Genomic DNA, 22,896 nt, shown 5'->3' on the forward strand with positions numbered 1-22,896 from the left:
TACTTGAGTCTTGAAATTAAAACATCCGTACCTTATGTGTCATTTAAACCCTTATGGCCAATTCTAGCTTCCATGATTGATATAATGTCTTTACCAACGAACAATGTTGGAGTGTATGGAATACCAAATCTGGACACTGATGAGCGGATAATTTATACGCTTTTTGGCATTGTTTTTAGTATGTTTTTAGTAGGATCTAGTTACTTTTAGGGATGTTTTCATTAGTTTTTATGTTAAATTCACATTTCTGGACTTTACTATGAGTTTGTGTGTTTTTCTGTGATTTCAGGTATTTTCTGGCTGAAATTGAGGGACTTGAGCAGAAATCAGATTCAGAGGTTGAAAAAGGACTGCTGATGCTGTTGGATTCTGACCTCCCTGCACTCAAAGTAGATTTTCTGGAGCTACAGAACTCGAAATGGCGCGCTTCCAATTGCGTTGGAAAGTAGACATCTAGGGCTTTCCAGAAATATATAATAGTCCATACTTTGGCCAAGAATTGATGATGTAAACTGGCGTTCAACGCCAGCCTTCTGCCCAAATCTGGAGTCCAGCGCCAGAAAAGGATCCAAAACCAGAGTTGAACGCCCAAACTGGCATAGAAACTGGCGTTCAACTCCACAAATGGCCTCTGCACGTGCTACACTTAAGCTCAGCCCAAACACACACCAAGTGGGCCCCGGAAGTGGATTTATGCATCAATTACTTACTCATGTAAACCCTAGTGACTAGTTTATTATAAATAGGACCTTTTACTATTGTATTAGGCATCTTTTGATCATCTTAGGATCTTAGGATCATCTTTGGATTACCTTATGATCCTTTGATCACGTTTTAGGGGGCTGGCCATCTCGGCCATGCCTGGACCTTCACTTATGTATTTTTAACGGTAGAGTTTCTACACTCCATAGATTAAGGTGTGGAGCTCTGCTGTTCCTCAAAGATTAATGCAAAGTACTACTGTTTTCTATTCAATTCTTCTTATTTCGCTTCTAAGATATCCATTCGCACCCAAGAACGTGATGAAGATGATGATTATGTGTGACGCTCATCATCCTTCTCCCCTATGAACGCGTGCCTGACAAACACTTCTGTTCTACATGAATTAAGCTAGAATGAGTATCTCTTAGATCTCCTAACCAGAATCTTCGTGGCGTAAGCTAGAATGATGGCGGCATTCAAGAGAATCCGAAAAGTCTAAACCTTGTCCGTGGTATTCCGAGTAGGATTCAATGATTGAATGACTGTGACGAGCTCCTAACTCGCGATTGCAGGGCGTTAGTGACAGACGCAAAAGGATAGTAAATCCTATTCCAGCATGATCGAGAACCGACAGATGAATAGCCGTGCCGTGACAGGGTGCGTGAGCATACTATTCACTGAGAGGATAAGATGAAGCCATTGACAAAGGTGATGCCTCCAGACGATTAGCCGTACCGTGACAGGGCATTGGATCATTTTCCCGAGAGATGACCAAAAGTAGCCATTGACAGTGGTGATGTATCACATAAAGCCAGCCATGGAAAGGAGTAAGACTGATTGGATGAAGATAGCAGGAAAGAAGAGGTCCAGAGGAACGAAAAGCATCTCCATTCGCTTATCTGAAATTCCTGCCAATGAATCTACATAAGTATCTCTATCCCTTTTATTGTTTATTTTAATCTAATAAAGTATCATGTTTAAATCCGCCTGACTGAGATTTGCAAGGTGACCATAGCTTGCTTCATACCAACAATCTCCGTGGGATTCGACCCTTACTCACGTAAGGTATTACTTGGACGACCCAGTGCACTTGCTGGTTAGTTGTATTGAAGTTGTGACAATTATGAATTAAGATTAGAGCACCAAGCTTTGGAGCCATTACCAGGATTTGTTCGAGCCTGGAGATCACAATTTCGTGCACCAAGTTTTTGGCGCCGTTGCCGGGGATTGTTCGAGTTTGGACAACTGACGGTTCATCTTGTTGCTCAGATTAGGTAATTTTCTTTTTGTTTTGTTTTTAAAAAAATTTTTCAAAAATCTTTCAAAAATATTTTCAAAAAAAAAAATTTTTTTTCTCTTGTTTTCGAAAAAAATAAAAATGTTTTCAAAAATTTATTCAAAATTTTTAAGAATGAATTCTAGTGTTTCATGAAGCATGTGAAGCCTGGCTGGCTGTAAAGCCATGTCTAAATTCTTTTGGACTGAGGCTTGCAATTTGTTATCAAAGAGCAATATACTCTCGTGTTAAAGACTAAAGCTTGGCTGGCCATTGGCCATGTCTAGTGTTTTGGACTGGAGCTTTCATTGAAAGCTTGGCTGGCTAGTGAGCCATGTCTAATTCCTGGACTGAAGCTTTAGACTAACATGGCAAAATTCCTGGAATTCATATTAAAAATTTTGGAATCCTTATTTTATCTTTTTCATATTATTTTCGAAAAAAATCCAAAAAAAAAAAAAAAATTAAAATCATAAAAATAAAAAAAATTCTCTGTTTCTTGTTTGAGTCTTGAGTCATATCATAAGTTTGGTGTCAATTGCATTTGCATCTTGCATTTTTTCGAAAATTCATGCATTCATAGTGTTCTTCATGATCTTCAAGTTGTTCTTGGTAAGTCTTCTTGTTTGATCTTGATGATTTTTTGTTTTGTGTCTTTTATTGTTTTTCATATGCATTTTTCGTTTCTTAGAGTCTAAACATGAAAGATTTCTAAGTTTGGTGTCTTGCATGTTTTCTTTGCATTAAAAATTTTTCAAAATTGTGTCTATGATGTTTATCTTGACATTCATAGTGTTCTTGGTGTTCATCTTGACATTCATAGCATTCTTGCATGCATCACATGTTTTGATCTAAAAATTTCATGCATTGCATCCTTTTAGTGTTTTTCTCTTGCATCATAAAAATTCAAAAATCAAAAAAATATCTTTCCCTTTTTCTCTCATCAAATTCGAAAATTTGGATTGACTTTTTCAAAAATTTTTAAAATAAAATTGTTTCTTATGAGTCAAATCAAATTTTCAATTTGAAAATCTTATCTTTTTCAAAATCTTTTTCAAAAATCAAATCTTTTTCAAAATTCTTAGTTATTTTCGAAAAATTCAAAAAAATATATTTTTCAAAAATATTTTTCTTATTTTTATATCAAATTTTCGAAAATAACATAAACAATTAATGTTTTGATTCAAAAAAATTTTTGAAGTTTGTTACTTGCTTGTTAAGAAAGATTCAAACTTTAAGTTCTAGAATCATATCTTGTGATTTCTTATGAATCAAGTCATTAATTGTGATTTTAAAAATCAAATCTTTTTCAAAAATATGATTTTAAAATATCTTCTCTAACTTCCTAACTTCTTATCTTTTCAAAATTTGTTTCAACTAACTAACTAACTTTTTGTTTGTTTCTTAACTTTTTCAAAACTACCTAACTAACTCTCTCTCTCTAATTTTCGAAAATATCTCCCCCTTTTTCAAAAATTTCTTTTTAATTAACTAATTATTTTTATTTTTATTTTTATTTCAAAAAAATTTTCGAAAAATACTAACAAATTTTCAAAAACCAATTTTCAAAAATCACTAACTCCTTTTCAAAATAATTTTCGAAAATTATACCTCCCCCATCCTATTCTATTTATTCATTCATATCCTAACATCTCATCTCACATCTCTTCCATTCTCACAGTTGTGTTTCTTCCTTTATATTACATTCTTTGTCTCCCCCTTTTCTTCCACTCACAAAGGGATCCCTATACTGTGGTATAAAGGATCTCTATTATTATTATTATCATTTTTCTGTCCATTCTTCCTTGTCATATGAGCAGGAGCAAGGATAAGAGCATTCTTGTGGAAGCAGATCCAGAACCTGAAAGGACTCTGAAGAGAAAATTAAGAGAAGCTAAAATACAACAATCCAGAGATAACCTTTCAGAAATTTTCGAACAAGCAGAAGAGATGGCAGCCGAAAATAATAATAATGTAAGGAAGATGCTTGGTGACTTCACTGCACCTAATTCCAATTTACATGGAAGAAGCATCTCCATTCCTGCCATTGGAGCAAACAACTTTGAGCTGAAACCTCAATTAGTTTCTCTGATGCAGCAGAACTGCAAGTTTCATGGACTTCCATCTGAAGATCCTTTTCAGTTCTTAACTGAATTCTTGCAGATATGTGATACTGTTAAGACTAATGGAGTAGATCCTGAAGTCTACAGGCTCATGCTTTTCCCTTTTGCTGTAAGAGACAGAGCTAGATTATGGTTGGATTCTCAACCTAAAGACAGCCTGGACTCTTGGGATAAGCTGGTCACGGCTTTCTTAGCCAAGTACTTTCCTCCTCAAAAGCTGAGCAAGCTTAGAGCTGATGTTCAAACCTTCAGACAGAAAGAAGGTGAATCCCTCTATGAAGCTTGGGAAAGATACAAACAGTTGACCAAAAAGTGTCCTTCTGACATGCTTTCAGAATGGACCATCCTGGATATATTCTATGATGGTTTATCTGAGCTATCAAAGATGTCACTGGACACTTCTGCAGGTGGATCTATTCACCTAAAGAAAACGCCTGCAGAAGCTCAAGAACTCATTGACATGGTTGCTAATAACCAGTTCATGTACACTTCTGAAAGGAATCCTGTAAGCAATGGGACGCCTATGAAGAAGGGAGTTCTTGAAGTTGATACTCTGAATGCCATACTGGCTCAGAACAAAATATTGACTCAGCAAGTCAACATGATTTCTCAGAGTCTGCATGGAATGCAAGCTGCATCCAACAGTACTCAAGAGGCATCTTCTGAAGAAGAAGCCTATGATCCTGAGAACCCTGCAATAGCAGAGGTAAATTACTTAGGTGAACCTTATGGAAACACCTATAACTCAACATGGAGAAATCATCCAAATTTCTCATGGAAGGATCAAAAGCCTCAACAAGGCTTTAATAATGGTGGAAGAAACAGGTTTAGCAATAGCAAGCCTTTTCCATCATCAACTCAGCAACAGACAGAGAACTCTGAACAAAATGCTTCTAATTTAGCAAATCTAGTCTCTGATCTATCTAAGGCCACTGTAAGTTTCATGAATGAAACAAGATCTTCCATTAGAAATCTGGAAGCACAAGTGGGCCAGCTGAGTAAAAGGATCACTGAAATCCCTCCTAGTACTCTCCCAAGCAATACAGAAGAGAATCCAAAAGGAGAGTGCAAGGCCATTGACATAAGTGCCATGGCCGAACCTGTAAGGGAAGGAGAGGACGTGAATCCCAAGGAGGAAGACCTCCTGGGACGTCCAGCGACCAATAAGGAGCTTCCCTCTGAGGAACCAAAGGACTCTGAGGCTCGTCTAGAGACCATAGAGATCCCATTGAACCTCCTTATGCCCTTCATGAGCTCTGATGAGTATTCCTCTTCTGAAGAGAATGAGGATGTTACTGAAGAGCAAACTGCCAAGTTTCTTGGTGCAATCATGAAGCTGAATGCCAAATTATTTGGCATTGATACATGGGAAGTTGAACCTCCCTTGTTCATCAAAGTGATCTGGATCAACTGACATTGCGTCAGAAGAGACAGGATCCTGGAAAGTTCATAATACCCTGTACCATAGGCACCATGATCTTTAAGGCTCTATGTGACCTTGGTTCAGGGATAAACCTCATGCCCCTCTCTGTAATAGAGAAACTGGGAATCTATGGGGTGCAAGCTGCTAAAATCTCACTAGAGATGGCAGACAGCTCAAGAAAATAGGCTTATGGACAAGTAGAGGACGTTTTAGTAAAGGTTGAGGGCCTTTACATCCCTGCTGATTTCATAGTCCTGGATACTGGAAAGGAAGAGGATGAATCCATCATCCTAGGAAGACCTTTCCTAGCCACAGCAAGAGCTGTGATTGATGTTGACAGAGGTGAAATAGTCCTTCAATGGAATGAGAACTCCCTTGTATTCAAAACTCAAGGATCTCCCTCTGCAACCATGGAGAGGAAGCAGAGAAAGCTTCTCTCAAAGCAGAGTCAACCAGAGCCCCCACAGTCAAACTCTAAGTTTGGTGTTGGGAGGCCACAACCAAACTCTAAGTTTGGTGTTGAACTCCCATATCCAAACTCTAAGTTTGGTGTTGGAGAGTCTCAACAAAGCTCTGCACATCTGTGAGGCTCCATGAGAGCCCACTGTCAAGCTATTGACATTAAAGAAGCGCTTGTTGGGAGGCAACCCAATGTTTATCTAATTCTTATTTTTATTGTTTGTCATGTTTTCTTAGGTTCATGATCATGTGGAGTCACAAAATAAATAGAAAAATTGAAAACGGAATCAAAAACAGCAGAAGAAAAATCACACCCTGGAGGAGCATCTGTCTGGCGTTCAGCGCCAGAACAGAGCATGGTTCTGGCGCTGAACGCCCAAAATGGGCAGCTTCTGGGCGCTGAATGCCAGAACAGGCATGGTTCTGGCGTTCAACGCCAGAAATGGCACACAGATGGACATTGAACGCCCAAAATGGCCACCAACCTGGCGCTGAACGCCCAGAGTTGGATACAAAGGCATTTTTACATGCCTAATGGTGCAGGGATGTAAATGCCTTGACACCTCAAGATCTGTGGACCCCACAGGATCATCTCAGGATCTGTGGACCCCACAGGATCCACTCAGGATCTGTGGACCCCATAGGATCCCCACCTACCTCCACTCACTTCTTCTCACCACTCTCTTTCACACAACCCCATAAACACTCTTTCCTAAAAACCCCTCACCAATCACCTCAATCTCTCTTCCCCACTAAACCTTCACCACTCACATCCATCTCCTCTTCCTCATAAACCTACCTCATAAACTCCACATACCTTCAAAATTCAAAACCAATTTCCCACCCAAACCCACCCACATGGCCGAAACAATACCCCACCTCCCTACCCTATATAAAGCCCTCCTTTCTTCATCATATTCACACAACACAACCCCTCTATACCCTTCTTGGCCGAACCACATCACCCTCTCCCTCTCCATATTTCTTCTTCTTCTTCTTCTATTCTTTTGTTTATTGCTCGAGGGCGAGCAATATTCTAAGTTTGGTGTGGTAAAAGCATAGCTTTTTTTTTTTGTTTTTCCATTACCATTGATGGCACCTAAGACCGGAAAATCCTCTAGAAGAGGGAAAGGGAAGATAAAAGCTTCCACATCCGAGTCATGGGAGATGGAAAGGTTCATCTCCAAAGCCCATCAAGACCACTTCTATGATGTTGTGGCCAAGAAGAAGGTGATCCCTGAGGTCCCTTTTAAACTCAAAAGAAATGAGTATCCGGAGATCCGACATGAAATTCAAAGAAGAGGTTGGGAAGTTCTAACAAATCCCATCCAACAAGTCGGCATCCTAATGGTTCAAGAGTTCTATGCCAATGCATGGATCACCAAGAACCATGATCAAAGTAAGAACCCGGATCCAAAGAACTATGTTACAATGGTTCGGGGGAAATACTTAGATTTTAGTCCGGAAAATGTAAGGTTGGCGTTCAACTTGCCATACATGGAAGAGAACGCACACCCCTACACAAGGAGAGTCAACTTTGATCAAAGGTTGGACCAAGTCCTTATGGACATATGTGTAGAAGGAGCTCAATGGAAGATTGACTCCAAAGGCAAGCCGGTTCAACTAAGAAGATTGGACCTCAAGCCTATAGCTAGAGGATGGTTGGAGTTTATTCAATGCTCAATCATTCCCACTAGCAACCGGTCTGAAGTTACTATAGACCGGGCTATCATGATCCATAGCATCATGATTGGAGAAGAGGTGGAAGTTCATGAGATTATACCTCAAGAACTCTACAAGGTGGCTGACAAGTCCTCCACCATGGCAAGGTTAGCCTTTCCTCACCTCATTTGCCACCTATGCAATTCAGCTGGAATTGACATAGAGGGAGATATCCTCATTAAAGAGGACAAGCCCATCACTAAGAAAAAGATGGAGCAAGCAAGAGAGCCCAGTCATGGAGCTCAAGAGGCGCAAGAAGCTCATCACCATGAGATTCCGGAAATGCCTCAAATGCACTTTCCTCTACAAAACTATTGGGAGCACATCAACACCTCCCTAGAAGAATTGAGCTCCAATATGGGACAACTAAGGGTGGAACATCAAGAGCACTCCATCATGCTGCATGAAATAAGAGAAGATCAAAAAGCAATGAGGGAGGAGCAACAAAGACAAGGAAGAGACATAGAAGAGCTCAAGGACATCATTGGTTCCTCAAGAAGGAAACGCCACCATCACTAAGGTGGATTCATTCCTTGTTCTTCTTCCTTCTGTTTTTCGTTTTCTATGTTATGTGCTTATCTATGTTTGTGTCTTCATTACATGATCATTAGTAGTTAGTAACTTTGTCTTAAAGATATAAATGTCCTATGAATCCATCACCTCTCTTAAATAAAAAAACTGTTTTAATTCAAAAGAACAAGAAGTACATGAGTTTCGAATTTATCCTTGAACTTAACTTAATTATATTGATGTGGTGACAATGCTTCCTGTTTTCTGAATGTATGCTTGAACAGTGCATATGTCTTTTGAAGTTGTTGTTTAAGAATGTTAAATATGTTGGCTCTTGAAAGAATGATGACTAGGAGACATGTTATTCGATAATCTGAAAAATCATAAAAATGATTCTTGAAGCAAGAAAAAGCAGCAAAAAACAAAGCTTGCAGAAAAAAAAAGAAAAAAAAAATAGGCAAAAAAAAATAGAAAGAAAAAGAAAAAGCAAGCAGAAAAAGCCAATAACCCTTAAAACCAAAAGGCAAGGGCAAATAAAAAGGATCTCAAGGCTTTGAGCATTAGTGGATAGGAGGGCCGAAAGGAATAAAATCCTGGTCTAAGCGGCTAAACCAAGCTGTCCCTAACCATGTGCTTGTGGCGTGTAGGTGTCAAGTGAAAACTTGAGACTGAGCGGTTAAAGTCAAGGTCCAAAGCAAAAACTAAGAGTGTGCTTAAGAACCCTGGACACCTCTAAGTGGGGACTCTAGCAAAGCTGAGTCACAATCTGAAAAGGTTCACCCAATTATGTGTCTGTGGCATTTATGTATCCGGTGGTAATACTGGAAAACAAAGTGCTTAGGGCCACGGCCAAGACTCATATAGAAGCTGTGTTCAAGAATCATCATACTGAACTAGGAGAGTCAATAACACTATTCGAAATCTGAAGTTCCTATAGATGCCAATCATTCTAAACTTCAATGGATAAAGTGAGATGCCAAAACTATTCAAGAGGCAAAAAGCTATAAGTCCCGCTCATATGATTGAAGCTCTGTTTCATTGATAGTTTGGAATTTATAGTATATTCTCTTCTTTTTATCCTATTTGATTTTCAGTTGCTTGGGGACAAGCAACAATTTAAGTTTGGTGTTGTGATGAGCGGATAATTTATACGCTTTTTGGCATTGTTTTTAGTATGTTTTTAGTAGGATCTAGTTACTTTTAGGGATGTTTTCATTAGTTTTTATGTTAAATTCACATTTCTGGACTTTACTATGAGTTTGTGTGTTTTTCTGTGATTTCAGGTATTTTCTGGCTGAAATTGAGGGACTTGAGCAGAAATCAGATTCAGAGGTTGAAAAAGGACTGCTGATGCTGTTGGATTCTGACCTCCCTGCACGCAAAGTGGATTTTCTGGAGCTACAGAACTCGAAATGGCGCGCTTCCAATTGCGTTGGAAAGTAGACATCTTGGGCTTTCCAGAAATATATAATAGTCCATACTTTGGCCAAGAATTGACGACGTAAACTGGCGTTCAACGCCAGCCTTCTGCCCAAATCTGGAGTCCAGCGCCAGAAAAGGATCCAAAACCAGAGTTGAACGCCCAAACTGGCATAGAAACTGGTGTTCAACTCCACAAATGGCCTCTGCACGTGCTACACTTAAGCTCAGCCCAAACACACACCAAGTGGGCCCCGGAAGTGGATTTATGCATCAATTACTTACTCATGTAAACCCTAGTGACTAGTTTATTATAAATAGGACCTTTTACTATTGTATTAGGCATCTTTTGATCATCTTAGGATCTTAGGATCATCTTTGGATTACCTTATGATCCTTTGATCACGTTTTAGGGGGCTGGCCATCTCGGCCATGCCTGGACCTTCACTTATGTATTTTTAACGGTAGAGTTTCTACACTCCATAGATTAAGGTGTGGAGCTCTGCTGTTCCTCAAAGATTAATGCAAAGTACTACTGTTTTCTATTCAATTCTTCTTATTTCGCTTCTAAGATATCCATTCGCACCCAAGAACGTGATGAAGATGATGATTATGTGTGACGCTCATCATCCTTCTCCCCTATGAACGCGTGCCTGACAAACACTTCTGTTCTACATGAATTAAGCTAGAATGAGTATCTCTTAGATCTCCTAACCAGAATCTTCGTGGCGTAAGCTAGAATGATGGCGGCATTCAAGAGAATCCGGAAAGTCTAAACCTTGTCCGTGGTATTCCGAGTAGGATTCAATGATTGAATGACTGTGACGAGCTCCTAACTCGCGATTGCAGGGCGTTAGTGACAGACGCAAAAGGATAGTAAATCCTATTCCAGCATGATCGAGAACCGACAGATGAATAGCCGTGCCGTGACAGGGTGCGTGAGCATACTATTCACTGAGAGGATAAGATGAAGCCATTGACAAAGGTGATGCCTCCAGACGATTAGCCGTGCCGTGACAAGGCATTGGATCATTTTCCCGAGAGATGACCGAAAGTAGCCATTGACAGTGGTGATGTATCACATAAAGCCAGCCATGGAAAGGAGTAAGACTGATTGGATGAAGATAGCAGGAAAGAAGAGGTCCAGAGGAACGAAAAGCATCTCCATTCGCTTATCTGAAATTCCTGCCAATGAATCTACATAAGTATCTCTATCCCTTTTATTGTTTATTTTAATCTAATAAAGTATCATGTTTAAATCCGCCTGACTGAGATTTGCAAGGTGACCATAGCTTGCTTCATACCAACAATCTCCGTGGGATTCGACCCTTACTCACGTAAGGTATTACTTGGACGACCCAGTGCACTTGCTGGTTAGTTGTATCGAAGTTGTGACAATTATGAATTAAGATCAGAGCACCAAGCTTTGGAGCCATTACCAGGATTTGTTCGAGCCTGGAGATCACAATTTCGTGCACCAGACACCCTCACCATCTTCTTCGACTCCAAATCATGGTTCTAATCCCTCCTCAACTGCCAAACTATGACCTGTCTTGTGAAGCCGACATTGCAATATGTAACAAAATCGACTCAGTCATTGAACTCAGTTAGTGCGTGGTAATCAGATTTGACTTTTATGGGTATCATAGCCTCGTAAAACATCCTCTGGAGGAGATTGAAAGTAATTATTGATGATGCCTCGGTGAGGTTAGCCTCTTTCCACCCTTTCCAATAAAAAGTTCCTTCATTGACAACATACTTAGGTTTAATTTTCTGCACATTTGATTCAAATGTACCAGATTGAGTCCAATCCTTTTGAAAGGATGTGTATAGAGACCATGATAGTGTTCTCTGTGAGAAATTCTTCTTTCAAGCGTGGAAAATCCTATACTCGATCGTGTCTTTAAGAATAATGTAACTTAAAATACTTTAAACTTATTTTAAATTTCCTCTCAAATATATATATATATATATATATATATATATATATATATATATTTTAAGAAATAAGAAGTATTAGCCACTCCATTAATTGCTTCATTGGTGAATAGAATAGTGATGTGGATGATCTGCTCTGCTTGTGATAACACTAATAAGTTAAGGTGACCATATCTTTGTATATTTTTACATCTTGGACTACGAGGCCTGATATTTTATATTAATTACCATTTAAAGATTGCTATTAGTATATGTTTCGATGAATATTTTTTAGTTTTTAACCAAAAACCTATAATATTTATATTTTTCATAATTTGCACGGTTTGGTGTATATATGATGACAAAGCTATAGTTTTTAGAAAACTTTAAAATAAGTCTTAGGTTATTAGACTTTATCCAAAGGATATTATCCTATGTTTCATTAAAACATTGCACTCATTTCAAACCCTGGTAGTTAAGACCATCAAGTTTTACCATATTAGGAAAATGTTTAATTACTCTGTTGGTCCCTGTAGTTTCACCAAATTTTTAATTAGGTCCCTATACTTTTTTTTCTTTCAATTGGGTCCTTACACTGCTTTAATTTTGTAATTAAGTCCTTTCTAGTATAAAAGTTATTAGAGTTAACTGAATATTTCTTCGCAAATTGAAGGTATTTATAATTAAAAACTTAATTAAATCTTTGATCGCATGTATTTTGGTAAAAATATTATGTTAATTTTATCATTTTTAACATGAAAAGGACGTGATTACAAAATTAAAAGTAGTATAGGGACCCAATTGAAAGGAAAAAAAGTATAAGGACTTAATTAAAAATTTGGTGAAACTATAGGGACCAACAGAGTAATTAAACCTTAGGAAAATGTCCTTGATATATTTCTGCCAAAGCAATCTTTACTTGATCTACCTTGTTAAGCTATAGATTTCGTACTCCAATAAGTCATTCAAAAAGTTAAACCTATCATGTATAAGCATGTAAATATTCTTCATGCTTCTGATTATCTTTTGTGCTCCTTTTGCAAAAGTATGAGTTAAGACCTATTTTACTTGGGGCTTTGAAAATAACCAAACTTCGTCAGATCACTTTATATCACCAATCTACTAAAACATAAATATTATATGATGGACTTTCATAAAGCTGAGTTATTGTTAGTTTATTTGACTAATTAGCAACCTGTGGCATTTCTTTAGCTTATCTTTGTTATGTACACGCATATCAGGCTTCTCCACATTGAAAAATAATCATTTGGTTAATCTCTTCTTTTGAGAAATCCTTGTCATATATGGCATTCAACCATTTTTGTCTTTAAGTCAACATAGACCATATATTTTGCTTTTTGAATGTCATGATAATCGGTTACTAATAGCTGTCATTTATCTAATACATATTTGTGGCCACAGCTATTAATCTTATCACCGCTTTAGTAGTAAATAATAGTAAAATGTGAGTTTTTGTTTATATTAGTCTCATATAAGACATCATATATAAGCATGGAATAAATTTTCACTAAAGTGGTCTAATCTCTTATATTATATTTTGAAAATAGACAGTCTAAACCATATCTCCTGGGTCTTTGGATAAAAATAAACTCCAGCATACCACTTTAAGATAGCAATTAGATAATACATTATATTTATATAGTAGGCTTCTCTCAATCTTTGAGAAATCACCTTTTTCCGGTTTAATTGGTCAAACTGTGTATTTTTTCCCTCATCTTTGCTATAATATCAAGCTTTTATGCAATGACAATTGACATTTTAGGTCATGTTTTCTTTAGATCCAGCCTTAGCTTGTAACACGCTTAACCGTTTTGAGCTATAAGTAGACTGGCTATATATTTTTTTCTGATTGTGTTGAAAATCTAATACTACTACCTGTCATCTGCCTTAAACATAATTGTATATACTATATGTCCATAAAATGCTTTGAACCTCATCTTAGGCTGAGTCATTTTATCAATAGTAATCAAACTCTAATCCCTATAAATATCAATAGTACTCAAACTATTATCCCTATGGCTGCATGTATTCTTTCCATATGATTTCTACCATTGAGTTTTATCTGATATCACTACTGATATGTGAATTAAGGGATTTGTTCAAGGTGATGTGAAATTGTGATATGTTGTCATGTATTAGTTCACTTTTTTATGTAAAAGAAAAGCTCCTTTAATATAAGTTAGCCATGTAATGCAACAATTTATCCCAAATCAAATACTGGATCTTGTAAATATCCTAATGAATTCGTTCTTTTATATGGAAGAAATGACACTTTATATACATCCTTTTGAAGCTGGTACATGCAATTAAGATTGTAGAAAATAACCTTTTTACCATTTAATGTCAACTTTCTTTACAGGATAGCTCTAGTATGTATGAAATCTACTTGCTTTTGGCTCTAAGTCAATATAAACCATATATCTTTCTAGATGACTGTGATAAAATCATATTTATTTTACCTATACCTATAACTTGTTATAACATTGATTTAACAATATATTATCACCTTAGTTGTGGAAACATGTGCACTTAGAAAAGAAAAAAAAAACAACTACCTCTTGAGTTTGTGTATGTCTGGGTTTTTTGCTGATATTTCCATCATATTGTGTGGACCCATATAAATTTGAGTGTATCAATTCCTGTTTAATTTTTGTTTTAAACATGATGGCTCAGGTCTACAACTATAATGATAAGTTGAGTGCTTATTAATTAGATCACATCGTAACACCTTATTTAATTACTCATATAATGATAAGATACCAATGACTTTGTAAATCTCATAAGTCTTAGTATATGATAGTTGGTTTATAAAATTTTATACCTTATTTTTATATATATATATATAAAATTTCACCAAGTATTGACTACATAATTTTATTGATTTTTTATAGCATTAATGATCATTCAGCATCCAATCTATCACATCATTGTATCCTTATTCTTTTAAACTTTTTTTTAATTAAACTAACCTCATTATTTCTTTACATTACAATATTGCTCCAAGCCAAGAGTAAATGAAATACTATTATATTTAATTATGCGAAGTTCCAATTAATTATACCAATTGGTTACCTGTGTATAAGTAGTTACTTTATATTTGTGCTTTTCTAAATAGCTTGACAACTCACCTTATTATATACCTAATTTCTGTATATTTTTGAAATTTTACCATGTGATATAATTACCCATATTTCCCCCTAATTTTTCTATGTGCTAACTAACCTCTCCTATTTTTCCTATGTAGAATCGAAATTAGGTTACTATTCTACTCCATATAGTAATAAGCTCACTATTCATATTATTATTAAGAATTTGATACTGTGTTTTTTTTCTTTTTTACACATTGCATAGCTAAGATTAGTCTTCTTCAACATATTGCATAATTTTTCTATGGCTATCGTACTTTAGACTTTATATGATGAGTTGTTACACTCTCAAAGACAAGCTTGATTAAATACCATTATATTTAATGATCCAAAATTCAATTTTCTTACACAAATTGGGTAGCTGTGTATAAGGAGTAACTTTATACTTGTGCACTACTAATTATCCCATTTATACCTAATTGTTTTATATATCTTGAAATTTCACCAGGTATTGACTACATAACTTTACTTATATACATGTGTGGTATATTTTCTACTTTTTTGAGGTAATTTTTCTATATGCTAACTTATCTCTCCTATCTATCCTATATATAAATGATGCGAGCTTACTATTATATTCAATATAGTGATATGCCTACTATTTTTAAATGTACTGTTATACCGAAATATGGATTAATATCCTAGATTGAGAATATGTGTTAAAGAACTAAAATAATTAAGGCTGTTATATGGAATACCAACACTATTCAATACCAAACTTGAACTCAATGCCAGCATATGTAAAACAAAACACTACTCATAGATAGAAATAAATAATGCATTACAAAGGTAATTTAGTTCTGACATATATCGCCATATATTAGATTAACCTACTATAACCATTAGCTGACCATTTCATATTAGCCCAATTACTTAAACATTCCTACGACCTAAGGAAACAAACAAAAAAAAATACCATTCCAAAGCCTTGATCAAATTGAGTCTATTAACGCTATTCTACATACTCATTACAAAACCAAAAACATAATGGCCTGTGCATATTAATATCTTTTAAGATAGTCATAGTCAGTTATCACTCTCATTTATTCGAATCTTCTGCCTCTTCCTACCCTTTAGGCTAAATTTATTTGTCGAAAAATTTAACTCATCTTTAGTGTTAATATTAATATGCACGGACTGCTTTATCCCCACAGGAGCTCTTTTTGCAGGCGTTTTGGACTTCAGGCTTGTGACACTGTCTTCAATGTAAAACCCGGTTAATTAATGACTAATTAGCCCATACATGAGAATTTATTCTAGAAAAGCAAAAAATATAATTTTTATGGCTTAATATGATAGAGGAGATTAAAACGAGAATTTCGATACCAATTTTAAAGAAATTGGTCCAAGATTGGACTGAACAAGCCAAACCGGGCCAACCAGACCCATATTGGGCCCTTGGCCCAACCAAACAAAACCTAAAAACCTAAAAACAGTACTTTCTCTCCTCACTAAACCCTCAAACATGCTGGAAATGGAAAGAGAAAGGGAAAAACACTCTTCCAAGGTTCTACCCTTATTTGATCTTCAAACCATCATAACTTTTAATTCGGAGCTCCGATTGCCGCACCGTTTGTGGCCATGCGTTCACCGCGATGAGCTCTACAAAACCCACTACTTGGTTCTTGAGGTAAGCCACGATTTTAGTCCAGTTCCTCAGCCCTTAAATTCAAATTTAATGAGAAAAAGTGTTGAGATTTTGGGCTCTTTGATGTTATAGGATCCAACTAGTTTGAAGGAGAAGAGTAACCTTGTCTCCTTGATCCTTGGGTGTGGTAAAACTCTCAATCCTAGTGGAATTTGTTGGTTTATGATGTTGGGTATTGAGTTGTTGTGTTTGAATATGATGATTGTGGCTTAGGTAGTGTGTATGTGAATATTGAAACTTGATCAGGGTTTTGGAAAGCTTGGAAAAGGGCTTTGGTGTGCTAAAAATCTGTTCTTGGAGGTGTTGAAGCTTTGAGAGATTGTGGAAAGGTGATTTGGAAGTGCTCTGTGTTGAGCGGGAAAATTGGCTAAGGTATGGTCTCGGTTTCCTGTATCTAAAATATAACGTGGTGTAAAAACTTAGGCTAAAGGCCCTAAGATAGGATTTGAATGTTTGATGTTGTTGGAATGGTTGAGATAAATTATGTGGTTGTGTATGTGATTAATGAATATTGATGTTTTGATAGGGTGATGCATGAGAGATATGCATGTTTTGATATATGCTTAATGATTGATTGAGGTTGAGTTGTGGGTGAGCCATATTAATGGTGAGGGTGATATTGATTGTGTGTATTGATGGTTGATTTGAAACGGTATTGTTGGGAATTCGGATGAGAAAATACGTATATTATGATATTGTGTTTGAACTTGAGTTACTTGGTTGAGATTAGTTAAAATGATGGATTGGTGGGTCATGATTGATAAAAATGTCAATGTATGAGTTGAGGAGGCTTGAGGTTGATTTTTGTATGTTTTGTTTGATTTTAAAAGGGGCGGAATTGGTTGTTTTCAAAATGGAACTTTGTGGTTTTGTATGAAAATGTGGTTTTTGGGCATACTTTGATGGAGCATAACTTGGACTCCGGATCCCCGTTTTGTGCCAAACTTGTTTAGAAATGAAATTGGATCCGGTATGTTTATGCCATTCAAAGAACGGGTGAAAAATATTTTGAAACGGAGAATTTATACCTGTCGGAAGATTGGGGTTTGAAACTGTGAATTCTGTAGCTTTTTAACTTAGAAAAAATTTTGGCAGAGCGCACACCCACGTGTATGCGTGGCTGACGCACACGCGTCGTATTCAAATATTCGCTATCCACGCGTGCGCCTGGCCGACGCGTACGCGTCGATGAGCTAAATCAATTGCCCAGTCAAAATTCCCGAGAGTTTTGCGGGAGTTGTGCTGGTTTTGTGCCTGGGGCACTGGTATGCGAAATCGTGATTACACTTTAATTATGTAAAATTCATTGCTCTTTCTTTCCCTGGAAATGGCGCCAAAAACATGATGCTAAGACCATGGTTCACAACTCCGTGTAACTAACCAGCAAGTGCACTGGGTCGTCCAAGTAATACCTTACGTGAGTAAGGGTCGAATCCCACGGAGATTGTTGGTATGAAGCAAGCTATGGTCACCTTGCAAATCTCAGTTAGGCAGATATAAATTGATAATGGTGTTTTCGAATAATAAATAATAGAATAGGGATAGAGGTACTTATGTAAATCATTGGTAGGAATATCAGATAAGCGAATGGAGATGATTTTCGTTCCTCTGAACCTCTGCTTTCCTGCTATCTTCATCCAATCAATCTTACTCCTTTCCATGGCTGGCTTTATGTGATACATCACCACTGTCAATGGCTACTTTCAGTCATCTCTCGGGAAAATGATCCAATGCCCTGTCACGGCACGGCTAATCGTCTGGAGGCATCACCCTTGTCAATGGCTTCATCTTATCCTCTCAGTGAATAATATGCTCACGCACCCTGTCACGGCACGACTATTCATCTGTCGGTTCTTGATCATGCTGGAATAGGATTTACTATCCTTTTGCGTCTGTCACTAACGCCCTGTAATCGCGAGTTTGGAGCTCGTCACAGTCATTCATTCATTGAATCCTACTCGGAATACCACAGACAAGGTTTAGACCTTCCGGATTCTCTTGAATGCCGCCATCATTCTAGCTTACACCACGAAGATTCTGGTTAGGAGATCTAAGAGATATTCATTCTAGCTTATTTCATGTAGAACGGAAGTGTTTGTCAGGCACGTGTTCATAGGGGAGAATGGTGATGAGCGTCACACATAATCATCACCTTCATCACGTTCTTAGGTTCGAATGGATATCTTAGAAGCGAAATAAGATGAATTGAATAGAAAACAGTAGTACTTTGCATTGATCTTTGAGGAACAGCAGAGCTCCACACCTTAATCTATGGAGTGTAGAAACTCTACCGTTGAAAATACATAAGTGAAAGGTCCAGGCATGGCCGAATGGCCAACCCTCAAATGTGATCTAAGATAGCATACAACTGATCAAAGATCAAAAGCTGATCAAAAGATGCCTAATACAATAGTAAAATGTCCTATTTATAATAAACTAGTCACTAGGGTTTACATGAGTAAGTAATTGATGCATAAATCCACTTCCGGGGTCCACTTGGTGTGTGCTTGGACTGAGCTTGAGTGTTGCACGTGTAGAGGTCCTTCTTGGAGTTGAACGCCAGTTTTTGTGCCAGTTTGGGCGTTCAACTCTGGTTTTGGCTCCTTTTCTGGCGCTGGACGCCAGATTTGGGCAGAGAGCTGGTGTTGAACGCCAGTTTACATCATCTATTCTTGGCCAAAGTATGGACTATTATATATTGATGGAAAGCCCTGGATGTCTACTTTCCAACGCAATTGAAAGCGCACCATTTTAAGTTCTGTAGCTCCAGAAAATACACTTTGAGTGCAGGGAGGTCAGAATCCAACAGCATCAGCAGTCCTTCTTCAACCTCTGAATCTGATTTTTGCTCAAGTCCCTCAATTTCAGCCAGAAAATACCTGAAATCACATAAAAACACACAAACTCATAGTAAAGTCCAGAAATGTGAATTTAACATAAAAACTAATGAAAACGTCCCTAAAAGTAACTAGATCCTACTAAAAACAATGTCAAAAAGCGTATAAATTATCCGCTCATCAGGCACAAAATGCACCCACGCGTACGCGTGGCTGACGCGCAGGCGTCACTTGGATTTTCTCCCATCCACGCGTGCGCATGGGGGACGCGTATGCGTCACTGTATCTTGTTGGCTTCCACGCGTGGGCGTGGACGACGCGTACGCGTGACTCTGTTTTCATCCCAAAGTTTATTTTTGAGTTTTCAAAGCCAAATTTCAGACTTCTAAGCCTCTAATCTCACTCCTTACGTCGTTAAACTTTATGATATGCCTAGCAATAGGAATGGCTAGCGAATGTGGTAACTTGTGAATGAAGAAATGGGAGAATTAATGATCAATGATGATCAAAGAGAATGGTATCACTACAAGAAAAACACCCATTCAGCTACACTTCAAAAGGTGTAGCCAAAAACAAAAAAAAGTGATGCCTTAGGAAAAGGCTACGCTTTTCTGTATCAAAGGCTACGCTTCTGGCCTTTGAGAATAGGGTACGCTTTTTAAGTGATGCTGTTCAGGACCTAAGGCTACGCTTTTCAGCACTAATAGTTACCGTAATTCTAAAGAATAGGCTACACTTTTCAGGGCTACTGCATCACTTTATAAATATAGCAAATAGTATACCTATAGCTACTCTATATAAGTGTAGCCTTTTGTCCCTCATTTTTTTTTAAATTTCTGTTTATATATATATATAAATAGAAATTTCTAACAATTTTTTTTATCTAAACTCTAATATTTGAGAATATAATTATATATATAATCCTGTATTTTTAATTAAATTAGTTAATTATTATAAAATAAAAATGAATACATATATAATAATACCATACAATAATCTTTAAATAATAAAAATTATACTGAAACAAAATATAATTATATAATGAACCAAAAATATTGGGATGATCATAATTTTGAGTATTCATATATCTCAAACTAGAATAAGTATACTCATATAATGCACTTAGAGTTTACTGCTAATAAACTAGTAAAAACCAAAATATTATATCATATAAATGTATCTTAGCTTCTAATAAAAGACATCATCATCAACCATACATCTTTCAATTTCCATCTTTGTCAATAAACCATCATGATAAGCATCTCAATCTTCACTCGCATCTTCAGAATTATCCTGCATAATTATATAGAAAAATAATTATAATTTGAAAAAGTACAACAAGAAAAAAGTAATTAACAGATTAATAACACATACAATATCCGAGCAGCATAGGATAATTGAAACTACTTTTCTTTTCATTTCACCAAAAACATAAAATAAGAAACAAAACCATACTATGCTTGAATAAATCATTAAATAAATAAACCAAAGTCTTTTGCTTTAAAATAACAATCATATTCAGGGGATACTATAAATCACCATAAAGGACATAACTAAAAAACGGACTAACACGACTTCATACTAAATGGGAACTAAAATAAGAAACTCAAGTGCATTGTGCAAGTGACAAGCAGCGCATAATAACATTTTTCTTCCTTTTTTATTTTAACATTATAAGAAGCTCAAACTTTGCATGAAATTACATAATGAAAAAACAAAACCAGAAAAATCAGAAAAACCAGAAAAATTACAACTTCCACCCTGATAACAATAATAATAAAATTACATAATGAAAAAACAAAACCAAAAAAACCAAATCCCAGCTTCCATCTTCTTCAATTTCAGTTCAAATTAAAAAGATTTGGCATCCTCCTAAGTTCTAACAAATAAAAATTTTAAACTCAACAGTAGATATTCAGAATCCTAATTAACAATTAACAATATATAAACAAATATTAGGGAATAAGAAAAAACTGGTCATACCATATTTATGTTTGGAATATGTGTTGATCCATGAGCGCTATTTGCATCAATTGGAGAGTGTTGGGCATCTTGTAACAAAGCTTCAATTTCTTCCGGCCTCATTCCAGGTTCAGATCATTGAACTAGTAACTTAATCATGTTTCACAATCCATGAAGGTCAGCCTCTTGGTGCTGCTGTTTGGCCTTCATGTCTCCAAGTTCAGCCTTCAAAGATGTGACTTCCTCTTGGTGTTGTTGCTTGAGTTCAGAAATTTCTGCATGCTTTTTTAAGTCACTTCGTGTAACAGATCTTCCATAGCACCTAACCCGATCTGGTTATTCTTTTCCAAATAAAGACTCAAAAGCTTCCTCATCTGTTTCACCAGCAGCTTGCCGGTTTTGGAATTCATCCTAATTAAAAGAAACATTTGAAATAGAATTAGTTACCGTATCCTAAATTTGATTTATAATCATTAGTAATTCAATGAACTCTCATACAATTGCATCTTGTGTTTCCTGATCAACTTCCTTCCTTTTCCGACTTGTTCGAGTAGCAAGGAACAATTCAAACCTTTTTGGTTCCTCATTTGTTTCCTTTGTCGCGCGCTACAAAATAAAGCCTTAAATAAGTAAGTCTATAACAACATAACTAAAATTAACTAAACAAATCCCAGCACAAATATTAAATAAGTATACCAGAGCCACTCGTACTTTTCCAAAATTGATTGGCCCCATGCGATGTGGAAACTTTTGCTGTTCTTTATGTTTCTTATTTTTTTCACTTATTGACTATAATTGAATAAAAAGTTAGCATATAGAAACAGAGAAAAATATAATTAAATTTTGCTTCAGCAAACAAAACTACAGCAACCAGAATAGCAGCAGATATAATTGCACAGAATAGAATTGCAGAAAATAAAATTGCACAAAATAGAACTATAGAAAATAGAATTGCAGCAACTTAAAATTACAGCAAACAAAGTAGCCAAAAATAGAATTGTAAATACACAAATTCAAAAGTTCAGAATGGAACTGGCAGCAATATATCCTAAGAAAATTCAATTTAGTTCAAGAACCTACATCAGAATGGATATGTGTTTGTACAGCGTGAGAGAGGACAGATTCCAACATTATCAATTGAATTTTCATTATTTTGCTTATGTCTTAACAAACAGTAAGATATTTGCAATTAAAGTACCAACTATTTTACCTGGATTGTAGGATGACTCCAATAATAGATCAATTTTATGAATTGACTTTCTGGAACTTGTGTCGGTCAATTTTTCACCATATCTTCGATGGTATCAAAGGGAACAAAGTGCTTTTGCTTAATCTTTCCCTTGAACCGCTTCCAAGCATCCCGAATTGCTTGGATCACCCACTTTTCTCCACTATCTGGGAGGATAAACTTGGTCTGCATGATATCAACAGTGTTATACGCACCTTCCTATATTTAAAATAATCGAGATTTAATAATAATAGAAGAGTCTTACATTAACATAGTTCCACATGAATTTCTTAGCTTTAGGAGTTACAGCATGCCTGCTAGTGTATAAAAGACTCACAAATCTTTTATTTCTACCAATTGTGCCTACGAAACTAGTGAAATTAGACACACTTTGATCGGTTGGTCCTACTGGCTGTCCAATATCAAAAATAACTTCTTCCCGCTGATCCATAGTTCTTGCATAAATCTCTTTGCAAGTTGTTTTTCCCTGGGTTTTCTTCTTC

At 36.4% G+C, this 22,896-nt stretch overlaps 1 long non-coding RNA gene and 1 other non-coding gene across 2 annotated transcripts; both read right to left on the reverse strand.

Annotated features, from left to right (window-relative positions):
- Positions 1-4,324: 4,324 nt before the first annotated feature.
- Positions 4,325-4,432, reverse strand: LOC112773624 (small nucleolar RNA R71). The gene has a single exon (XR_003188165.1). It is a non-coding gene; the product is annotated as a small nucleolar RNA R71 (small nucleolar RNA).
- Positions 4,433-20,346: 15,914 nt separating this feature from the next.
- On the reverse strand, positions 20,347-21,818 carry LOC112771748 (uncharacterized). Its single transcript, XR_011876442.1, has 3 exons — positions 21,664-21,818; positions 21,187-21,576; positions 20,347-20,483 (listed from the first exon to the last, which is right to left on the reverse strand). It is a non-coding gene; the product is annotated as an uncharacterized lncRNA (long non-coding RNA).
- Positions 21,819-22,896: the final 1,078 nt, after the last annotated feature.

The sequence above is a fragment of the Arachis hypogaea genome, chromosome 18, assembly GCF_003086295.3.
Source record: "Arachis hypogaea cultivar Tifrunner chromosome 18, arahy.Tifrunner.gnm2.J5K5, whole genome shotgun sequence".
Classification (NCBI taxonomy): Eukaryota; Viridiplantae; Streptophyta; class Magnoliopsida; order Fabales; family Fabaceae; genus Arachis; species Arachis hypogaea.